Source organism: Cynara cardunculus, unplaced genomic scaffold (genome assembly GCF_001531365.2).
Source record: "Cynara cardunculus var. scolymus isolate 2C unplaced genomic scaffold, CcrdV1 Un_Scaffold_4845, whole genome shotgun sequence".
In the NCBI taxonomy this organism is placed as follows: Eukaryota; Viridiplantae; Streptophyta; class Magnoliopsida; order Asterales; family Asteraceae; genus Cynara; species Cynara cardunculus.
The window spans coordinates 2019-7693 of record NW_020202101.1 but is presented as its reverse complement, the minus strand read 5'-3'; the positions used below and the strand labels follow the sequence as shown (position 1 = coordinate 7693).

General features: G+C 31.5%; 1 pseudogene; it reads left to right on the top strand.

The window, feature by feature from the left end:
• The first annotated feature begins 1909 nt into the window (after window positions 1-1909).
• The window catches only part of LOC112504180, a 5781-nt pseudogene continuing 2015 nt past the window's right edge, over window positions 1910-5675 (top strand).

The window sequence follows — 5675 nt, the reverse complement described above, 5'->3', positions numbered from 1 at the left end:
TTGAGGACTCACAACTATTGAAAATGTGCATATCTTACATGATATAAATCATAATTGTTTTAATAGTTAGTCATGATACACAAATAGTCACATTCTTTAAATATTGTCATCATAAACATGTTTGATGTCTTTGAAATTAACAATTTAAAATGTGACTACTTTTTACATTCACCGATTTCTGTAAATATATGATTAGTTTTGCGGACGTTATAAAAACACGTACTCTTTGACATAATTTAGTTTTTGCATAAGTACCACTCATACATATTTGTATGAAGCTAATTTCAAAATGTACATTTAAAGTGGCACATGATTAGTTTATGTTTTGGTTCATGTGACAGAATTAGCCCACCTCACTAATTTAGAGGAGTTGGATTTAAGTGATAATTCTCTCAATGGCACACCAAGTATCCAAGGTAAAAGGAGATCTAGCCATGGTAACTTGTGCATACTTAAAAAATATGAAAAAACAAAAATGGTTTCATAAAAGTTACTTGTTTTTCTATAGAATGTACGAGATTRTCGAKATTGAAAAAGTTGAAGAGTATCATTTCATGCTTAAGTGCATCATTTCAACAAGAGCATCATTTCATGCTTAAGTGCTCTCCCATCTCTCAAGAGTGTTGATCTTTCATATGGTGTTTTACCGGGAGGTTCTTTTCCTATCAAAGGCATGTTCTACACAACTAAATTTTATTTTTATTATTGTTTATTGATTTCCCTTTTAAATGGTTAGAATGTTAAAATGAGTGTTTAAAAAATTTTGATTAGTTAAATTGCAATAAGAAGTAGGGAAAATTACATGAAATTATAACATATTTTGGTTTGATTCATATTTTGTGTAAGATACTTTCAAAATCTTAATCCTTACTTAAAGAATTGGACCAACTCATGCAATTTTTTTGTAAGAAGTATGTTTGTTTATGTTCTAGACCTCATATTTCGAAAAGAAAGAAAAAGAAGCAACAAATGTACTATAAACTACTTCATCTTGGCTTTTAAGGGACATTATGATCCATAAGAAGGAAACACAGGTAAATTACTCTTATAAATTGTTATGTTCGTTATCATATTAATCAACTGAAGCTCAAAAATAATTTCTAAAGAGAAAAGTGTAGAAAAACTCATCAAATTTTCCTATTTTAAATGACTAAATTTCTGAATTTTTTCTTAACAGATAAATCTTTGAACTTCTTCATCTTGTATGATTTTTAGTATTAATTTTAATAGATAAACCATCAAACTTTTAGAATTTGATTACTTACATCTATTAATTTGATCAAACCCTACTCCCCCTCCCATCCCTTGCCACCTCTAGCCGTCCCATCGTTGTCCRCTCTTTACACCGCCCATCGTCTTCACTTTTCTCAGAGTCCCTTCTCTCAGATACCAACTCTTCCAGCCCTAGGTTTTTARTATATATATATATATATACATAATATATATTAAGACAGAATGGTGGTGGTACGTATGGTTGAACAGAATTGCAGGGAGAGAGATGCTCAGAAAGTATGTTAATTGATGGTTTAGTTCCTTCTAAATGGATTTGTGGTAGGATGAATAATAGGATTTTTGTCTCATAAGACAAACAAAAATGACAAAATAAAAATATGGAAGAAATGTGGAATAAATTTCAAACTTTGGTTTATTATAGGAAAGTCAATAATGTCTCTGTCTACAGAGTTATTCACAGTCTTTTTCTTTTATTTGTTTTTTTCTTAAAGGAAGAATATATGATATTTGCGGCCCCACACAAGTTGCAATTATGATTGTGTTAGCAAGATTATTTCTTCTATATAAGGACCAACCCTAAAGGAGAAAGTAAGCCTTATTGTGGGTGTGTCTAAAAAGCCATCATTGTTACTGTAGTAACTAAAATGGAGTGTTGGTGTGTGAGTAAGATTAAATCATGGTTGTTGATATTGATGACGATTCTWATTCTCATGGTTTGTCGAATAGAAGGTGATTGTATAGAAGAGGAGAGAAAGGCGCTGCTAGAAATCAAAACTTCCCTTATTGATTCATATGATCTCGATTTGGACAAATTTCTCCCGAGTTGGGTTGATGATAGTAGTATAGGTGGCGAGTGTTGTGATTGGGAGAGGGTCACGTGCAACACAACCATTGGGCATGTAACAAACCTGTCTTTGAGAAGCATGGTGGGGTTTCCAGTAGGAGGATATGTCAATTAAATATTTATGTGTTTCTTAATTTTAAAGAGTTAACAAGTCTCAATTTGTCAAGGAATTGCCTTGATACCAATATTGTGAACATAGGTATTATGAGTTACCATATTTGCTTGATATGGATCATGGAAATTGATATTATATATATGTTTGACCATGAATTGCGAGTACATTGACTCTACTAATATTCATGAACATTTATTTTTGACTGGATGGTGCTTGTAAGTTGACCAAGTAGAATAAGTTGACTCTGTTATTAACTATTATTTTTGAAGTTACCTTCCTTGATATCACGTTATAACTCTTCGATTTTACAGGACTTGGAAGGTTGTYGAGTTTGAAGAAGCTAGAGACACTGGATCTTAGCCGTAATAGCATTGGAAATGAGACCATTCACTCATTGGGTGCTCTGACTTCACTCAGAGTTTTGAATCTCGGTTACAATAACTTGAAAGGATACTTCCCTGCACTTGGCATGTTTTTGGTCCTTCTTAATTAATATTTGGAATAACATGCATGTTTTAATTATATGTTTATAATACATGTATTTTGAACAAATTTGCAGCTTTGGAAAACTTGGAGATATTGGATCTTTCTGGAAACTATTATATGGAAGGTAATGAATATGATGTTAAACTCATTCAAGAGGCATTGCTCCTCTCGGATTTGAATGCAATCTCTTCTCTTTACACACAAATATTCTTCCATTCCCAATTATTTTTTTGGTCTGCCATTAAATGCAAATTTGACATCTTTTTCTTTTTTCACTTTTTTATGATTAATCAGTTAAAAAAATATCAAAACAATAATCAGTCGAATATGTTAATTTTTTATTTGAATATGCATTTATAAATGTTTCGTTAGTATTACAGGCTTCGAGCAAGTTTCTCTATTGAAGAAGTTGAAAAATTCTAAATCTATGGTGGAATAATTTCAATGAAAGCTTTATAACATCTTTAAGTGCTCTTCCAATCCTTAAATCCCTTGATCTTGGTGAGAATGGTAGGTTGTATGGAACATCATTTCCAGTTGAAGGTATGATCTATTACACTATTGATTATCTAACTTCTCTCATTTTTGTTTCCTCTTGAATTAACTTAATAGACTTTATCTTGTTTTTAGTTCATCATAGATGTAGATGTACCCAAAAGAAATCAAGCGATGACATCATGTTATTATAAGAAAAAAAAATATATGGATATTTTTCACAAAATCATCATTGATCTAGTAGTTAATTCATTGTTTTTCATATATGAGGTCGTGTGTTCAAGTCTTTTATTACAATTTTTTTTTTTAAAAATAAATAAATGTGAAACTAAAAAGCTAAAATTTAAGAAAATGACATTAACAAGATTCAAACTCAGGTGTGGGGTGGAAGAAAAGCATTGCAAACTAACTCTAAACTTGTGTCCTTATAGTTTCAAAATATATATGGTGACACATAACAAGTTTGATATGGTGACCCTTTTCATGATCCTCTAATTTTTTACACTACAACGGAGAAACGAAACAGTGGCATATGCCACCACTTGAACCATCTGGGTCCGTCCCTGATSATAGATTTATATGTTTATCTATAATTTCTTTGCATGTCGTAGTAGTARTAGTTAAAATGAAGTTTAAATGTGTAGTTGATTTGTTTGTGTTATCCTAGATCTTTAGGAGGTGCATGTTACTATATATATATATACTATTGAAAATGTGGATATGTAACATGGTATAAATTATAATTGTTTTAAGAGTTAGGGGCCGTTTACCAAACCCTTACATGGGTAAGTGCTTATCAAGTAACATTACCTCACCGGATGAATATGGTAAGGACCAATAATCTTATCCAGTAAGAATGAGATAAGGACCAAGAGTCTTACTCGATAAGTTAATAATAGTGTTAAGTTTTACCGGTAGGCACTTACCGAGTAAGTGCTTGGTAAACGGCCCCTTAGTCATGATACACAAATAGTCACATTCTTTAAATATTGTCATTATAAACCATTTAACAATGTGTTTGATGTCTTTAAAATTAACAAGTTAAATTGTGACTACTTTCTACATTCACCAATTTTTGTAAATATATGATTAGTTTTGCGGACATCATAAAAACACTTAGGGACTGTTTACCAAAAATTTACCCGGTAAGTGTTTACAGGTAAAATTTAGCACTATCATTTACTTACCGGGTAAGATTTTAGTCCACCAAATCGGTATCATATGCAACAATTTACCCGGTAAACACTTACTTTGGTAAGAGTCGTCGCCCTCACTTACCGGATAAGACTCTTGGTCCTTGTCTCACTCTTACCGAGTAAGAGTCTTGGTCCTTGTCTCACTCTTACCGGGTAAGATTCTTGGTCTTTACCACATTAATATGACTTAGTGTTCACCTACCCGAGTAAGCGTTTGGTAAACGACCCCTTAATCTTTTTGCATAAGTACCACTCATACATATTTGGATGAAACTAGTTTCAAAATGTACTTTAAAGCGGCACATGATTAGATTATGTTTTCGTTCATGTGACAGAATTAGCCCACCTCACTAATCTAGAGGAGTTGGATCTAAGTGGTAACTCGTTCAATGACACACCAAGTATCCAAGGTAAAAGGAGATCTAGCCATGGTAACTTGTGCATACTTAAAAAATATGAAGAAACAAAAATGGTTTCATAAAAGTTCGTTGTTTTTCTAAAGAATGCACGAAATTATCGAGATTGAAAAAGTTGAAGAGTATAAGTCTTCGATGGAACAAATTCGATAAGAGCATCATTTCATACTTAAGTGCTCTCCCATCCCTCAAGACTGTTGATCTTTCCAGTGGTTTTTTATCAGGAGGTTCTTTTCCCATCAAAGGCATGTTCTGGACGACTAAATTTTATTTTTACTATTATTTATTGATTTCCCTTTTAAATGGTTAGAGTGTTTAAAAAAATTAATTAGTTAAATTGCAATAAGAAGTTGGGAAAATTACATGAAATTATAACATATTTTGRTCTGATTCATATTTTTTGTAAGATASTTTCAAAATCTTGATCCTTACCCAAGGAATTGGACCAACTCATGCAATTTTTTCTAAGAAGTTAGCCTGTTTCTGTTCTAGACCTCATATCTCAAAAAGAAAAAAGAAAGAATTAACAAATGTATAAAGTACTTCATATTGGCTTTTAATTGTGATCCATARGAAGGAAACACAGGTAAATTACTCTTAAAAATTGTCGTGTTTGTTATCATATAAATCAATTGAAGTTCAAAAATAATTTCTAGAGAGAAAAGTGTAGAAAAACTCGTCAAATTTTGAATGACTAAATTTCTCAACTTTTTTTAATAAATGAATCTTTGAACTTTTCAAYGGAATACTACCAATGGAAGGTAATGATTTCAATGGAATACTACCAATGRAAGGTAAGCGTTATTTCTTTATTCTTTTGCAATATTATTATTACTATTGCTTTCAAAAAGGTATTGAAGTTACCAACAATTCAACAAATCCTTTTTTAA